Here is an 18,987-nt window from a genome sequence, read left to right as displayed (position 1 = left end):
GCTGAGATTCAAGGCCCCTTCAAGAATACTGTGGGATAGAGGCCATGCTATGGGATAAAGGAGCATTGTGATCCTCCTCAGTAGAAAAACTGCATGGGTAGAATAACTCAAAGCTGTCTCTCAAGAGAAGAGTGAGCCAAGACAGGGTTCTCTGGGATCTGCTGTGAGATGGAATCTGGCATGCTTGTCCACTTGGCACAGATAGTTGTCTTTTCCAATTGCTCTCTGCATGTTGTAGGATTGCTCCTATGTTGCACCTAAGAGGGGCTGGAGTTGAGCTTCAAGCCATCTCAGAATGTCCAACAGATTGTTAAGTCCAAGAACTGGTAATTTCTTGTACATGCAAGATAGTTCCCTGATAATAGAAAAGATGGGCTGGAGCCGGGACAGGGCTTCTTTATGATCGTCTATGGAATGCACACTGGCAAGCCTTCCCAGTGGCAGTGATGCACAAGTCTCCCTTTGAGTATTTGTGTCAGTACTAAATTGGGACCTTATCTGAGAGGGGTTGGAGCCAAGGTAGAGGTCTACTGTTGAGACTGATGTGGATAGGCAGGCAAGCCATTTGCCAAAGAGCTATTATGTTATTTCTCCTAGACTCCAAGGCAAATGGATTTGGGATCAGGCCCCAGGTGAAATAGGTATGTAGCCAAGTACTTTAGGGAAGAGAGTTCTTTCTGAGTTTTAACCTGAGAGCAGAGTCCACAGGTCTGCCACATGGATGTAGCTCTGTACTCTCAAAACAACTCTCCTAGATCTTAGGCTCCCCTGGGGTTTCACAACCCTGTACTCCACAAAGAGACTTTCATGGTTCCAGAATTCTTGTTCTTACAGCAATACACAAGTGTGACCTCCTATTCTGCCATCTTGCTAATTCACTCCCTCTCTTCATATAGGAGTTTACATTATTAATTTGAGACTTTTTCTGTTTTCCAGTTTGTTTACATAATGCTATAAATTGCCCTTTCATCTTTCCTTTAGCTATATTCAGAAACTGTGGTGTCATATAGTTCCATGTTTAGTTCCATATAATTTTAATTTCTCATAAGTCCTCTTCTTTGACCCATGGATTATTGAGAAATGTGTTCTTTACTTTCCAAGTATTCACAGATTTTCCTGTTAACTTTCTTGTATGAATTTATGTAGTTTAATCTTATGGTCAAAGAGTATACACTATATGATTTCAATTATTCTAAATGTGTTGAGGAATGGAAACCTGAAAAGCATGTATACTATCATTCAGTGGAATGAATAGGATCTTGTTAATCAATAATATTGTTGAATTCTATATTTTTGTTGATGTTCTGTCTAGTTTTATCAGTCATTCAAAAAAGATGTGGACATTTCCACTTATAACTGTAAATACACCTTTTTCTGATTTTAGTTTTATTGTTTTTTTTATTTCATTTTGCAGCTCTGTTGTCTAGCATATGGACAGTTAGGATTTCCATGTCTTCCTCATGGATTAACTCTTATCATTGTATAATACCATATCACTCTTTTTCTCCATTAGTTTATTTTCTCAAAATTTGATTTTATTAGATGTTAATATAGCCAGTCCTATTCTCCTTTAATTAATGATTGCATGGCATTTTTCTGTCCTTTTACTAGCAAATTACATGTATCATATTTGATGTGAATTTGTCATAGGCACCAGGTCCTTGGGTTATATTTCCAATCCAACCTGTCAGTCTCTCTTTTACTTTCCTCTTTGATCTTTCTTCCTACTGTACTCTTCTTCAGTAATTGTGCCTCCAACCCACAGATCACTGCTCCTCTCAGCCTGAACAGATATGGTTCCCCTCTGGATGTTTGCCTTTGCTGGTCCCTCTGACAGAAATTGTGTTCCCACTTACAAAGGCGTACTCATTCTCCTTAGGTGTATTCAAATGACAATGATGACCCCCACTATAAAAGCACGATATTCCCTGCCCTCTTTACTCAATTTTTTATCACCTCTGCAATGATCACCATGTAACATTCAACATATTTTCATTATTTCTTTGTTTACTATCTGTATCATCCACAACCATATTAACTCCTCTGCTAAATCCCCATCCCTTGCAGCAGGAGCTGGGTCATAAGAAATAATTAGTACTAATTTGTTGAATGAATGAAAGAACTAACAGTTGACCCAGTTCTATCTGAACAGTCTTTTCCTCTAGACTACCTATCAACATTGACCTTTTCTCATGCCACTAGTGAGACATGCTTCAGATTTTTGTCATCCAGTCTCTGGAATTTAATACATGCTACTTCCTCTGCCTGGAGTCCTTCTTCATTTGCACTTTGCTCTCTGACTAGTGAAACAATTTCAAACCAACACTGTCTCAGAGGTTTCTTCTGACTGCTGACAATAGATCAAGTTCACTAGAGAGGGGCTTGCTTGGCACTGACCACACTTTGTTTAATTTTTGTGTGTGAGACTAACTAATTAACTTGTGTCTCCTCTACCAAAATGGAAACCAACTGAGGCAGGAACTATGTCCATTTTATTTGACTTTAAATTACTAGCACTTTGCATAGTACCTAACACATAGTAAGTAATATTTTCCAAGTGAATATAATAATAAATTGGTAAAAGAATGAGTACTAATTTTTAGATATTTTAGCTTCCAGAAGTGATAGGAAAATTGGAGTGGGAGTACTTGTGTAATAGCTGTAAAGAACTCAGTTGTTTCCAGAAATTAAACCTAATAGTGAAGAATATGATTATTTATGTGAGTGGAAGGCGAAAGGGCTATAGACTCTATTTTCTTTGTGAAGGTCAAATGCTGGTCATCTGCTAAGAGTTAAAGTAAGCTGATGTGGAGATACTAGGGTTTCTTAACCATGTCCCACTGTAGTTTGAGCTGGATATTTTTTTATTTGGAAGGCCTTCCTAAACACTGTAGGATGCTTAGCAACATGCCTGGTGCCTCTAGTTACTGGATGTCAGGAGCACACCTATCTGCCCCTAAATGTGACAAAAATTTCATTTCTCCACATATTTCCAAACATCCTCTGTGGAGCAAAATGTCCATGTTGAACATTACTGAGATGGATTTTAAGATGTTAAGAGAACTTGAAATAAATATTATGAGAGATGAAAGATGCTATGAGTTAGCTCTAAAATGAGCCTCCAAAGGCTTGTGTGTTCAGTGGTAGGGCTTTCAGAACATAATTGCATCATGAGAGCTCTAACTTCATTAGTGGATTAATCCATTAATCAGATTATAATTTGATGGCACTTTTGAGAGTTAATAGAAATTTAGGAGGTTATGCTAGTTGAAAGGAGTGGATCATGAGCACATGCTCAATGGGGATGTCCTCTTGGGGACTATATCTGATCTCCAGCCCCCAACGTGTCTCTTCTCCTTCCCTCCCTTCCTCCCCCCTCCCTCCTCCTCCTCCTTCTTCTTTACTATCTGTTTCCCAGATGCCATGAGATGAGCTGAACAGCTTTGCTCTACCACATTCTTCCATCCTAATGTTCTGCATTCCCACAGACCCACAGCAATGCAGTCAACCAGCCCTGGACTGAAGTCTCTGAAACCACAACACAAAATAGACCTGTCTTCTTATAAGTTGTTTTTCTCAGGTATTTGGTCACAGTGATGAAAAGCTAACATAAGAGAGTAAGAAAAAGAGGCCATGTATGAGAAAGAAAGTGTGACAATAAATGAACTGAAGCAGGTCTTGTGTAATAACAATTAGAAATATTTGAGGGCACAGCTGACCCATAGACAGTGAATTTATAGTGTGGCAATGCATGAGTATACATGATTAAACTATTTTCTCCAGAAAGACACAGCAACAAAAAGAGAGGAAAGTGCAGATAATGACTGATCCAAGTGTGACATGTTCACTGGGTAGGTGAAACAAAAGGATAAGGGAACAAGGGCATCAGTCATTTGATCAGAATTTTGCTAGAGGTTAGTTACAGGAAAGGTTGTGAGAGGTATATCATAGTTCCCAAACTTTACTACATATGTGAGGAGATTTATCAAATCTCAATGGTGAGCTCATAACCCCTATCAATATAATCAGAATTTCTTGGGATGGCACTAAACATCAGCAGTTTTAAAGTTGTCCGAAGTATTGAAACATTGGGATTTCTTGGCTCTTTATCACACTGCTCTGTACCAGTGTTGTCCAAATGAAGTCCTACAGCTGGCAGCATCAGCAGCACCTGGGAATTTGATGGAAATGCAGATTTTCAGGTCCCATTCAGACCTGCTGAATCAGAAACTAAGGATGAAACTCAGTAGCTAATTTTCTAACAAGACCTCCAGATGGTGTGTGCACAGGCAATTTGAAAAGCACTGCTCTAAGAAAAAAAGGGCTTTTTGGTGATATCTTAAATTGTTGCACAGTAGTCCAGTCTGTTTTTTGTCCTTGTAGTATATGGAAAAGTAAATGTCTCTATCCTTGTGACCACAAAATATACTGTAATGGATAAAAAGGACAACAGAAATGTGGGTCTGGTCCCCTTTGGTGCCACACACACAAGCAGGACATTGTTCTAGGATGCATGTCAGACACACATTTTTCATTTTCCATTCTCATATCAAATATGAGTGTATTGTCCTTTCATGTCAGAGGAAATACAAGGAGGAAATGTTTAGCGTTTTCTTTGTTTTACCTCACAGAATTCTCATTTATTGTTCAGGCTCTGTGAATAAATCCCATGGGACAAGCTCAGTTCACCCAGAGAGGTTTGTATAGAATGGTGTCTCAGTTCTCAGATATTGTGATCCTAATGTCTAATCAAACTACTGCCTTGATTTTTCTTTCTGCCACAAATTTAGGCACCTGGGGTGTGTGTGTGTGTGTGTGTGTGTGTGTGTGTGTGTGTGTGTGTGTGTGTGTGTGTGGCTGGCCACATTGTGAAGATTTCTTAGAAATGCTGGGGTCCTCTAACTTCCCTGAGATGTCATACAGCCAAATTGTTTTTCCTGCCCATAATTATTTCCTTATTTGCCTGAAATTGAGTCTTTTTACCCAGCTTCAACAATATCTTTCCTCACTTAGAGGACTTTAGAGGACTTACTCAGACCTATGGACTAGATTAGAAAGACGTAATGTTGCTCTTAAATCAAACATTGATTTCTAATGAGAGAGAAGTAGTATTACAAGCTACTACTACATATAGAGACAAACATCTTAATTTTGGAAGCTCAAAAGACAGGCAGCCAAGGGGATAACTGGTTCCTACTGGAACACAAGAAGCTCCTATACAAGACCCCTACTGACCTGCCAATCAGATAGATTAAATAGAAGACATTTTCAGGCATGTTTTCTTGAAGGTCTAAGAAACATGAGAACTAAGTCCTTCAATTATTTTAAATTGTCAACTATTTATCAGGAAAAATAGGACATCCCTACACCCTGATTTGATAAAAGGAAATACTATAGTTTTTCCCAAGTCACAGTCTTGCAATATATAGATGGTATGCTGTTATGGGGCCCCTCAGAAGAGCTTTCTAGCCAAGACATGTGCTGTGCTGAATTTTCTAGTAGACAGGGGTTATAATATTTCTAGATCTAAGGCACACTTTGAAGCCTTGAGGTAAAATATGTAGGCCTTATTATATCTAAGGGAACCCAAAAACTGGGGGAAGAAAGAATTAAACCAATTCTTTCCTTTCCAAAGCCCAAGACTCTAAAACAGCCAAGATTCCTAAATATTACAGGCTTTTGTTGCCTTTAGATAGCAGGATATAGTGAGATTGTGTGACCCCCTTGATCGGGTTATAAAAAAATCCCAAAAGACAGATACCCATATTTTAACCTGGGATCCTGGTTCTAAGATCACATTCCAGAAGCTCAAATAAGCACTTCAAAGTGCCTGCCTACAGGACACCATTTCAGTTTGTATGCTAATAATAGGTAAAACATGGCTTTGGGAACATTTCTACAGCATCAGGGAGCTGCTCAACAGCCTATAGAGCATTTCAATCATAAATTAGATATAAAAGATTCAGAGTAATTCATTAAAAGGGTTAAGCCCTAAACAATGTAGTTAGAACACTTTCATTCTCTTTCAAGAGGCAAAAAGCAGCCATTTGGGTTTTTTGCTTATTGGTTTGATTTTTCTGCTTGGCAATGCAGTGGGAGCCAATCATAGCTTTTGTCTCTGGAGACATGTTTTGCTAAGGATCACAGATCCACTCTAGAAAACCTCCTGATCTTAATTGTCCTTCTACACCAGAGATGGTTAAGATTTAGTTCTTGTGCCATACTTAAAGGCACTCTTTTGTCCCTTCTCCATGGCCCTGCTCCTGAGAAATAATAGTTTGATTCAAGGCACTTCCCTCTTCTGTGGCTGCTGGATTTCAAGACAAAGCTTCCAGAATGGTGAGTTTCCCCTCCCTGGAATACTTCCAGAGTAAAACTGACCTTCATTTACCACTGGGCCATATAGAAAACTGGTCTAGGTTTAATCCTGAAACTCTCAAAAAATAAATGTAAAAGTTTTAGTTCAGATTTATCAGTCTTTTTGGGGTTTTTTAAGAAAAGACAATATACTCTATATTGTATAGAATATATAAAGAATTTAAAAAATTAGACTCCCAGAAATAAAAGACCTAGCCAACTGAAATGAATAGACACTTCTCAGAAGAAAAAAACAAATGACCAATAAATACATGAAAAAAATCCAGTATCTTTGAGCAGTAGAGAAATGCAAATTAAAGCAACACTGAGATTCCATCTAGAAAGAATGTACTCTAGAAAAAATGGCTTTCATCAAGAAATCAAATATAACATGCTGGTGAGGCCAAAGTGAGAAAGGAACCCTTGTATATTGTTGGGTGGAAATGTAAACTAGTACAATCACGATGGAAATTAGTATGGAGAGTCTTCAAAAAACTGAAAATGTAAATTCCATTGGATACAGCTATTCCCCTCTAGGTATCTTGCTAAAAGAGTCAAAGACATCATATTATAGTGACACATGCATATCCACGTTTATAGAAGCACAACTCATAATAGCTAAATCTTGGAAGCAGCCTATATGTCCATCAATAGATAAATGGATAAAGGTTATGTGGTATTTATACACAATGGAGTACTTCTCTCCCATGAAGGATAAACTTGAGTCATTTATAGGAAAATTGATACACTGTAAGATCATAATATTAAGTGAAATAAATCAGACCTGCAAGCTCAAATATCACATGGTTTCTTTTATATGAAAAATGCAAAGTATAAATAATTCAAGGAGCAAAGTGAAAGACAAATAATAAGCAACAGGCAGATTTTTGCAAATGGGAAAGGGACCAAGAGATATAGGGAGATAGCTCTTTAGCAAATAGGAAGAAGACCAAGGAAGGAGAGACAGGGGAGAGGAAAGGAAAATAAAAATAATTAAGATGTGTTATGTGCATATATCAACTCCCCAGGATGAATATAAGCATTATGTACTGCAAACATGTACTGAAAAAAAAAAAGAAAGACTGGCAATACCAAGAATTAGAAAAAAAATTGTGAGACAAATGGTACGCACAAGGACTACAAATGGAAGTATAAGATTTTATAATCACTTTTGAAAGGATTTGACACTACCTCCCAATGTTGATCTTTGTTTATTATCTAGAAGCTCCACTCCTAACTATAAACCCAACAAAATAGTTTAATGGACATATCAAAGTCTATTTACAAGAATGTTCACAGCTATATTATTTGTAATATTCCAAACTAAAAACCACCCAAATGTGCACGATGATAAAATGAACAAATCATGATAAAATGACAGAATAAACACAGCACTGGCAGTGAATGTATTACTGTCAAATGCATGGGTGGAACCCAATACGATGATGAGTAAAGAAAGACACACAGGAGAAACCATCATGTGTGACTCCATATATATAAAATTCAAAAGCAGATAAAAACTAAAGTGTTGAAAGGGTAAACATTTAGGTAGTAATTTACAAAAAATAAATAAATAACTTAGGAACCAACTCAGGGGAATGAGGAGGACAAAAGGGGTCATAATTGTCAAGGGGTATTGGGGGCAGATGGTGGGCTCTAAATTGATAGTATTCTATTTCTTGACCTGGATTGGTGGTTGTGTAAGTCTTCATTAATCTGTACATACATGTTTCCTTCAGTTTCTATATAATAGTCTTATTTGATACTATTTAAAAGGGGGAAAAAGTCTATTAAGGATCTGGACAATATACTAGCAATTATTTTCTCCAGCTAGAAAAATATTTTGGAGAAACTTTGCTTACTATAAAGTAAGAATTCCCAACTTTGGCACTATTGACATTTTGGGCTGAATAAGTAAGGCTTTGTTGTAGGTGATTGTCTTTTGCATCACAGAATGTCTTATGGTATCCCCAGCCTCTATCCCAAATAAACCAATACCAACCTCTCCCTGGATCATAAGGACCAGTTAAGAATCACTGACTTAAAGGAAATAACACTTGGAGACATTGGTTTTTATGCTCTGGTCAGACATTTTTTAGAGCAGCCTTCTGGAAGTATCTCCCAACACACACACTTGGTGCTTTTTATTTAAAGCCTCTTAACATTCTATTTCAGCTTTCTTTAGTAATTTATTTTAAAATACCCTGGGATGAATTTCTCTTTAATTTGTTCTCTGGATACATGGGCCCATGTGGATACAGAGAAGCAGCTAAATTTTTCTTATAATTATTGTAAATTTTGCAATGCAAGGTTTGGTAACATTACTCAAGTGGAGATATTTTGAAATAGAATGCAATTACAGTGTGAACAAGCAGATATTAGACTCTAATATCAGTTTTTATTAAACAGATTGTGAAGAAACTTCAGGGATTTACCCACCACTAATTATGATGAAGAATACAGAAACAAGCGAATTGTCTTCCTCATTCAAACCAGCCTCCCCCATGCCGGCACACTCCCTCCCTTTCCCCAAGGTTTCCATGCCTCTCTTCTTTCCCCATTAACAAAGGGAAGGTTTGGCAGCCATAACTCAACCAGTAATTTCAATTACAGTTTTCAGTGAGCCACATCAAGAAGTAAAAGTAAAGGGTAAAAACCACACTCAGCTGTGGCATTTTTATTGCCTTATTTTGAGTCATTACCAGTAACTGGAATCTGTATACTTCACTAAACTTTCTAAAACATGCTCATTTACAGCACATTCAGTGTACATTTTTGGGGAAATGACTAGCCAAATTGCTAACTTTGTACATTTTAATTGGTCAACAATTTCCAAACACATCTGTGGGACAAACAACGATAAGCCACCCCCTGCCAACAAGAATTTCAATTTAATTGCACACATTTCTTGTTATTTCAGATGAAAGCAAGACTAATGCTGTACTCTTTAGAGAATTGATTCTCTTCCAAGTTTGTGCCTTCAGCAGTGGCCTGTTTCTTACACATTCTCCCTTCAGCTCTACTTACACAGGTGCAGTTAGATGAGACCAGTGTGGTGCTATTGGACTGATAGTCCATGGCACGATATGTGACTCCAATATTTTGGGCTACTGTCAGCTCAATATTTCTTCCTGGCTCATTTCCCTTCATCTTATTTTCAAGTTATCCTGCTCTTAGCTCTGACCACACTCCTTGAGACACCTGGTCATTCTGGTCACTGTCTACCTGATGCCAAATCCCAGGTCTAGAATGGCCTGGCTCTCTCCAGCCATACAAATGCTGAATTCCTCCCAGACTGTCTCCTCTTCTGCATGCAGTTCAGGACAAACATGTGAGATGTTCCTCAGAGGTGATGCACCCCTAGCTTTGTGAACTGTCATAGCATTCCTAGGGATTTACTGTTTCTTGGGTGTCCTTTTTTTTTTTACTGATTCATTTCAAAATAATAATTTTAAATATAGTCATAGTGGACATTTATAAAGCATATTGTGTGTCAGAAATCTTTTAAGTATTTTGGTCATCACTTGGCTCTGTGAGGCAAGTTCTCTTGGTATCACAATCTTGGAGACAAGAAAATGTAGGCACAGATAGGTTAAGTGCCTATGGACACACAGCTAAGAATGATGGAGTCCATGTTTCAACCCTGGAAGTATAGCTCTAGGAAGCAGTTTCTGAGGACCGGGATCTTATATGGGCCTCCATAGTCATATATCCAAATAAGTCTCCTCTAAACTACCATGGCTTGGATATTTCTGGGGGCCCTTGTCATTTACTCTATGATATTGGTTCTATCCATATCTTTGGTTTTTATGACCTAATATATTATGATCCCCAGAGGAGAGGTGGGGAAAGTGCATCTGAATCATGGTGTTTCTCCACCAGGACTCAAAACATACAGAAAGATGCTTGAAAAAGACACCAAGCCTTTTTTAAAAAAATTCTGAAAACTACTGGCATATTACAAACTTAATTTATATTAGTATATTAGTATATTCTCAAACCATGAATGATCTTCCAGCAGAATATTTTTGGTCAAAATGTATCCTTCCCTTCTTCCCCATCTTACAATTCATTCAGTTTGACCATTTTCCTTTTTTCCATCTCTTCCTCCTTTCCTGCTCCTCCTCCTGCTGTTCCTCTGATTCTCCAGTTCTCTGCTTCTACCTCTTCTCCCTGCTCAACTCTCCCTCTCTGCATCCTCTCCCTTTTCTTCCTCCAATATATTGCTAATTAACTTCAAATATTACCTAGAGCATCAACCCCAGGAACTGAATGATTCAGTGCCATATTTCCCAAAGTGCATTTTACAGATTGTTAAAAGTTGTGTGAAGAAAGACCAGAGTGGTAGGAATATGGGTCTACAGAAAAATTAATTTTAGGAATGAAGGGCTAAACAAAAATAGATTTATAGAGAAGCAATCAACAAGCCTAGAGCTATTAGCAGGCTAATATGCACTTTGAATCTTCAAAGAGAGGAGACAGCCCAGAGAATTTCCCAAGTTTATGTGCCTATGCACTCTAACAATAGAGTTCAGAGTTACTAGAGTAAAAGTAAACAGATTCAAATTGAAGCTTTAAAGCCAGGCATGGGAGCCCACACCTTTAGTCCCTGTGCTCTGGGAGGCTGAGGCAGGAGGACTGTAAATTCAAAACCAGTCTGAGGAAATTAACATTTTTTATTACATTCAGGGATAGGTTATTTGGCCTAAGCCTGCTATTTGTTCTTTTTTTAAAATTAATTTTATTAGCATATTTTAGGTATTCACTATAATGATATTCATCATTGGAGATTTGTACCTTTACATAATATACCTAGGTTCTTATTTTTCCCCATTCCCCTGCCCTCCCTTTAACCCCTCCACCCCTCTCTATTTACAAAGATTTTGTTTCCATTTTTCCATTTTCTCATATTTTTTTCTTTTCCCTTCTTTCCTTTCCCCGACCTCTTCCACTTTCCCTTCCCCTTTGCACATTTTCTTCCTATTTCACATTATCTATTATACATTTCAATCCTTATTTAAACTTTCAGTTTCTCACACCAGAGAAACTATTCGGTATTTACATGTGTGTCCTATTTATTTCACTTAAGAGTATGGCCTCAATGGGCATCCATTTAGCTATAAATGTCTCTAATTTCTCATTCTTTATGGCTGAATAATACTCCATTTTATTTTATTTTTTTAAATCTTCTTTATCCAGTCTCCAATTGATGGGCAACTGGGCTGTTTCCAGGTTGTAGCTATGACAAACTGTGCCACTATAAACATGGGTGCACATATATTGCTGTGGTATGATTCTTTCCATTCTTTGGGGAGGATCCCGAGCAGGGGAATAGCTGGGTCAAATAGGACCTCTAATGCTAGTTCTTTGAGGTATCTCCATAGTGGCCTCAACAGTCTACACTCTCACCAACAGTGGAAAAGGATTCCTTTTTCCCCACAGCCCTGTCAGCATTTGTTATTGGTTGATTTCTTGATAGAAGCCATTCTTTCTGGGGTGAGGTGCAATCTCAGCATTGTTTTCATTTGCATCTCTCGAATGACCAGTGATGTTGGACATTTTCTTATATGTTGATTTGCTATTTCTACTACCTTCTCTGAGAAATGTCTGTTCATTTCAGATGCCCATTTTTGGATTGGGTCTTTAAATTTGGGAGGTCTGATCTTTTTAAGTTCTTTATAGATTCGAGATAGTAGACCTTTGTCTGAGGAAGAGCAGGTGAAGATTTTTTCCCACATTGTGGGTTGTCTCTTCACACTGTTGGTGGTTTCTCTTGCTGTGCAGAAACTTTTTAATAAGAAGAGATGCCATTTGTTTGTGCTAGTTCACAGGAAACTGAGGTTTTGTTCATGAAATCTTTTCCTACACCAATGTCTTCAAGAGTTCCACCTAACTTCTCTTCCAGCCGGTTTAGTGTTTCTGTTTTAATAATTAGATCTTCAATCCATTTAGATTTTAGTTTAGTGCATGGTGAGAGATATAGGCCTAGTTTTAATCTTTGGCAAGTTGAAACCCAATTTTTTCCAGCACCATTTATTAAAGAGGCTATCTTTCCTGAAGTGAGGGTGTTTGGCTCCTTTGTCAAAGATGAGGTGAGTGAGTGTGTCTAGAGTTGGTTCTGTATCTTCTAATCTGTTCCACTGGTCCTCTAGTCTGTTTCTTTGCTAGTACCATGCTGTTTTTATCACAGTAGCTTTGTAGCATAGTTTCAAGTTGGGGGTTGTGATACCCCCTGCCATGTCTCTGTTGCCTAGAATTGCTTTTGCTATTCTAGGTCTCTTCTGGTTCCAAATGAATTTGTGGATTGTTTTCTCAAGGTTCATGAAGTATGTTGGTGGGATCTCAATTGGGATTGCATTGAATCTATATAGCAGTTTTGGAAGTATGGCCATTTTTACTATGTTGATTCTTCCTACCCAGGAGCAAGGGATGTCTTTCCTTTTTCTGATATCCTCTTCAATCTCTCTTTTCAGAGTGCTGTAGTTTTCAGAGAAAAGGTCTTTAATTTCTTTTGTTAGGTTGATTCGTAGGAATTTCAGTTTTTTGGATGCTATTGTGAAAGGAATTGTTTGTCCCATTTCTCTCTCAGTGAGTCTGTTGTTTGTGTAGAGGAAAGCTATTGATTTTATGTGTTGACCTTGTATCCAGCTACCTTACTGAATTTGGTTATTAAGTCTAGAAGACTTTTGGTAGAGTTCTTGGGGTCTTCTATATATGTCATCTGCAAATAATGACAATTTCACTTCTTTGTTTCCTATCTTTATTCTTTTTATTTCTTTCTCTTGTCTAATTGCTTTGGCTAATGTTCCCAAAAGTACATTGAATAGGACTGGTGATAGTGGACATCCTTGTCTTGGAATTTAGCATCTTAGTGAGCTGTATCAAAATTTTAAAATGGTTGGGGATTCAGCTTAGTGCCAGGGTTTGGTCTCCAGAATGAAAAACAAAACTAAAGAAATTAAAGTTTTACCTTATTTCATAGTCCCTGAGACTGGGCTTTGAATTTTGCTCTTCCATAAAATAACTACATGACTTTCACCAAGTCATTGAACTATTACAAGAATAATCATACTTATTTCACAGGGTTATTATAATAAATGCCTACATTAATAAATGATTTTAAATTTTTACTTATTTTATTATATTTTTAATTGAAAATTTTTATTAACTTTCCAAAACAACAAAAAAAGAAAAATGTTTGTCCATGAAAAAAGGGCTCATAGAAGAGTATGGGTTACTAAACCTTTCCTGACACTTTAGTTTTTACAGTGGCTGAGCTAGTAGGAAGCCACCTTACTATGGTTAGCCAACATGTCTGGACCCGTTATGTTTGTTGAGAGCCAAAAGCAATAGAGATCTTGCCATTTAGGCCAGCACCCACAGTTTCCTGACTATTCCCTCAAACCAGACACAATTATGTTGACTGGCCTTGACCTGGAACCATTCAGAAGAAACACCAAAACAGGTTTATTTACTTATATATGATTTAGTATGTTTCACAAGGTAAATTTTTAAGGGTTTTTCAAGATAACCACCTTGAAAAAATAGTTTTTGTCATCCCTTGCAGAAGAAAGAGGTCCTCTTGGTGTGTCTTCAGCCAGCTCTGCGTAACCTCAGGAGAACAGACTTGTGTAGTTTAGTGTGCAGTAAATTTTTGTACTTCCACTTTACAAATCGTTTTTTAGTTAACTGTCATGTGTTCTTTAGCATTTCAGACTTGTAGACTTCTCCAAACATTTTAGATCTTAAGATATTGGTGAGAGAGATGAGTAGAAAGTTAAAGTCATTTTCTCTTGTGGTAGAGAGAAAACTGGGGCTCCATGGTGAAAAAATAATTGGATTTAAGGGCCTGAGTTAGCTTTCTATCACTGCAACAAAATACTTGAGACAATCAATTTATAAGGATGAAAGTTTTATTTTGGCTCATTGTTTTAGAGACTTCAGGCCATGGTTGCTTTACTCTGTTTCTTTGGGCCTGTGATGACAGTACGTTACGGCAGTAATGTATAGTGGAGGAAGTGTGCTCACCTGATAACGGCCAGGAAGTAGCAGTTAGGGAGAGAGAGACACTGACCAATATATCCTTCAGGGGCCCAGCCCCAAGGACCTAACTCCTTCCACCAGCCCCCACTTCTTAAAGGTTCCATAGGTTTCATGACCTTCCCATAGTGCCAAGGGCTGACAACCAAGCATGTGGCACATGAGGCTTTGGGGGACATCTGAGGTCTAAATCATAGTAGCTTCCCATATGAAGATAGCAAGTTATACTGAGAAAAGATCTCCATGCATATTTTACAATTTTATTTTAAAACAGGTTAGATTATTCTGTTTTTCTGTCCAAAGACAGATTTTAATGTCCACTTTCAAAGGATTGTTGGTAAATAGAATGATTTGTTGTTTTGTTTTCAAAGCTTCAAATCAGTTTTCCTCTGTGCAGTGGATATCCCATGTGTATGAGAACACTTTCAATATGACAGTGTGAAACCGAACAAGAGCAAGAAAGAGCTTGTCTCAGACTAGTCATTCTCATAAGGGGAGCCTCTGCAGAAATTCTGAGTTTACCTAGCATCCTAGACCCATTGTGCCCAACATGGTGCCTTAAAAAACAAGGCCAAAATCTTTGAGTCTGGTAAGAAGTACCAGCAGCAAGAAAGCTGTTGCTACGTGAATGTGATGGCAATAATAAAAAAATAAAGTTGTAGGTAATATTTACTGCCTTGAGAACCAAGTTATCCTCTACTCTAGGAGTTGGCAAACCTTCCTTATAAATGGCCAGATGGTAAATATTTAAGATTCTGTAGATCATATAGTTCCTGTTGCAATTACTCAGCTTTACCCTGGTAGCACAAAAGCAGCCATATATAAAACTTTAATTAATGAGTGCTACTTTCATGTGTCAAAAATTATTATGATTTTGACTTTTTAAATTCATTTAGAAAGGTAAAAAATATTCTTGGCCCTTAAGCCATATAAAAATAGAAGTAGGCTGGATTTTTTTTTTCTTATCATAGTGTTCTCAAGCTTCAACCTGTTGGTGCAGATGGCAGGATATCCTTCTTTTTAGAGGTCCAATTCTATTCCATTGAGTGTTTACACCGTAATGAACATGTAGGTTTTTTCCACACCTTGGTTATTTTAAATAATGCTGCAATAAATATGGGACTGAAAACATAGCTTTGAGATCCTGATTTAAATTATTTTGGATAAATACCCAAAAGTGTGCTTCCTGAATAAAATGATATTTCTATTTGAGGAACCTCCTACTGTTTTCCATAGCAGCTAGACCATTTTATTTAACACAATCCAGGTCAAAATGAATTATAGACTTAAATGTAGAACCCAAAACTCTAAAACTCAAAGAAAGCATAGGGTAAAAACTTCTTGGCATTAGTCTTCCTGAAAATGACACCAAAGCACAGGCAACAAATGCAAAACTCAGTAAATTGTATCACATCAAACCATAAAGTTTCTGCACTGCAAGGAAAATAACAAAGAGAAAAAGGGTAACTGATAGAATGGAAGAAAATATTTGCAAACTATATCTGATAAGAGGTTAATATGCACAATATAAGATTTAAAGAACTCCTTCAATTTAGCATCAAAAAATGAAACTTACAAAAAATTTTAAAACTTAAAAATTCAAAGATTAATGAAAGACTTGAATAGGCATTTCTCCAAAGAAGACATACAAAAGGTCAATAGATATGTTAACAGATCTTTGACAACACTAATCATCAGGGAAATGTAAATTAAAAGGAGATAGCTCCTTATACCTATTAAGATGACTATTGTTGAAACAAAAACGAAAAACAGTGAGTCAGGAAGGATAGGGAGAAATTGGAGGCTTATAGAATCCTAGCAGGAGTATAAAATGGTGTATCCTAGAGACTTTAACTCTTGGGGGCTGCTCTCAAGATAATTTTAATGAGGAATGACTGGCAATTTAAAAGGTAATTAGAGCAATGATCAGCAATTTTCTCAGTCCCTTGATATTTATTCAAAAGTATCACTTGCCCAGGTGTGTGTTTGTTTGTTTGTTTGTTTTGATCCACAGATGGTCCCTCTAATTAGGTGCTGGACAGTATGGATATTACTCCTATTGTTTACAGACAGAGAAATTAAGGAATGTGACTGATTGTTCCAATCCCACAAATGAGTGCATGGTGAAGCTATGTCTGTTGATTTTGAGTTTGTTTCTTCTCAATTCTGCCTAGTGGGTCAACGTTCTTGGACAGAGATTGTTGCAAGGAAGGAAGGAAGAAAAGGAGGAAAGAAATGGGCAGTTAACATTTGTTGAATAATTGTAAGTATCCAGCACCGCACTCAGTGCTTTACACATAATAATCTTATTTAATCCTTAAAATAGATTAATGACCAACTATAAATATCACTCCATTTTAGAGATGAGAAACTGAGCCTCAGAACATCCAAGTAAGTGGTACAGGAAGAACAGAAGATTAGTGTTTCTAATTATAAAGGTGGCTTTTTTATGTTTTTGCACTTGGAAAACACAACTCATTTGGCAAGACTGTCACTGAACCTGGCCTTATAGCATGCTTAGGATCTATGTGGAATAGGTAGAGGTTGTAGTTAATTTTAGCACGTCAGCCAGTGGACTGTAGTACTCTCTCCATGATTAGGCAAACATATATTCTGCTCTTGAAAAGGATTATTTCCAAACAGTAATATGGTAAAACGATTGCTGCTTGTAAAATATCATCTTGCCTACACAGAGGTTGGCATAATTTAGTCTGCTTTTTTCAACTTTCCATGAGAAATAATAGGAAAAGTTGCATTACCCAGAAAAGATTAAGGGTACTATAGGATTGATGATGTCTGTAAATATGAAATGAACCAATATTACTTGCTGTCACTTCAACCAAACGGAACCTGGGAATTAATAAGGTGAAAGATTTATCAAGAAGGAGCCACAGATCTCATTGTGAACAGAAAGGGGAAACAGGAGAGCTCTGGCCTCCTCTCTCCTAACTCTCTGCACCTCTTGCTCTGGTTGCTCAGCCTCTTCCATTCCTCTCTTTCCTATCTCCTAACTCATTTCCTTAGTGTTTTTTTTTAATCTTTTCTGAAGAATGTTTGAAAAATTCCCCAATTGAAACAAAAGACTTGATAGAAGTAATTGTTCTTTTTTCTCTTTCCATCATCTATTCCTACACAGGGTACAACTACATAATTGAAGTTTATTCACTGATCTCCTATCCGCACTCACAAGCACATACCTGTGGACAGAAACCAAGTTTGGTATTTGCTAGCACAATGTTCATTTTCTAGAATAATGATAATAATAACAGCTGCCGTGTAATATATATTTAGTCTACATCGGTGCTGTGTATTTTTACAAAAAGGAGAAATTGAAACAAAATAGACCACAGAATGTGCTAAAAACCAGTAGTGTTGGCTTTAAACTGGCCTCCTAAGGCTTTACTCCATTCTCTCTGTCATGCAACCTCCTGTGAGCCCAGCTACCAACTATGAACACCAACTGAGCCAGGCACCATAAAGGAACATTAAATGCATTCTCTTCATTACCACACCAATTCTATAGTATTTCACCTTTTAAATATAAATGTTTGAAAATAGGTATTTATGTGTTTCCACAACTGACATGTGATTCAAACCTCATTCCCTCCCCCTCCTTCCCTCTTCTCTTTCCCCCTTTTCATACTCTTGCATTGGTTTTAATAAATGGCCACTTTTCTAATAAAAAAAAATAGAACCATTGATTTACTATTCCATATTCTTTATCTCCAAGTTTTGTTGTGTTTTTGTTTGTTTTTCTGTGTATATGTGTATGTGGGTTCATGGTGTTAGAAATCAAACCCAGCACCTTCACAATAAGCTACATTCCCAGCCCTTTTTATTGTTTATTTTGAGATAGGGCCTCACAGGGATTGCCAAATTGCTAAGACTAAACTCAAACTCGTGATCTCCCTGCCTGTGCCTCCCACTGTACTGGGATTATAAGCATTTACCACCATACCCAGTTCTAACTGATTCTTCCATGCCCAGCATATTTTCTCATATAGCAACAAATGTGATCTTTTTATGATGAATTTCAGCTCCTACCATTCCTCAGGGCTCAAATTCCTTGATGGATCTTACCTTACCTTAAGTAAAACCCTAGCCTTTCCATGACTCTCAAAACGCTACAAAATTAGGCTGAGTCTGTTCCCCCTAGTCTCATTGTTTATATTATCTCCCCTTATTGCTAATCCTCAAATATATCAAGCAAACATCTACCCCAGGGCATTTACCCCTGCTGTTTACCCTAGATGTGAAATATCTCTAGCCCTATAACAGCTCGAAAGGGAATTTTTGAGTGCTGCTGCCATCGAATGGAATCCATTTTTTTTAAATGACCCTCACAATAACAAGGCAGGAGATTTATCTTTCAAATCAAGGGTAGAGGTAGATTCTGGTTTATGGAGTAGAGAAAATATGTCAGGACTTCAGCATACTGGAATTTGGCAGGAAGATACAGTTATTGGAGACTTCACTTCTGTTGCTAGCCTTTGTTTTATACCTCCTCAGATTGAAATAAGAGAGTAATTAAGATGTTATAATGTACATATATCTATTAATGCTCTTTTTTTCATATATGTCTCCTACCTC

The 18,987-nt window shown here is 37.3% G+C and overlaps 1 long non-coding RNA gene across 1 annotated transcript in view; it reads left to right on the top strand.

Moving 5' to 3' along the window:
* Positions 1-16,863, top strand: part of LOC110347351 (uncharacterized) — a 132,826-nt gene extending 115,963 nt beyond the window's left edge. The window contains exon 3 of the long non-coding RNA XR_002391929.2: positions 16,572-16,863. This is a non-coding gene — a long non-coding RNA (uncharacterized LOC110347351). The remainder of the gene's footprint in view (positions 1-16,571) is intronic.
* Positions 16,864-18,987: the final 2,124 nt, after the last annotated feature.

Source organism: Heterocephalus glaber, unplaced genomic scaffold, assembly GCF_053883595.1.
Source record: "Heterocephalus glaber isolate CG9 unplaced genomic scaffold, H.glaber_assembly_v1.0 deba00001429, whole genome shotgun sequence".
In the NCBI taxonomy this organism is placed as follows: Eukaryota; Metazoa; Chordata; class Mammalia; order Rodentia; family Bathyergidae; genus Heterocephalus; species Heterocephalus glaber.
Note: the sequence above shows the minus strand (reverse complement) of the source record. Positions and strands in the feature narration are given on the sequence as shown.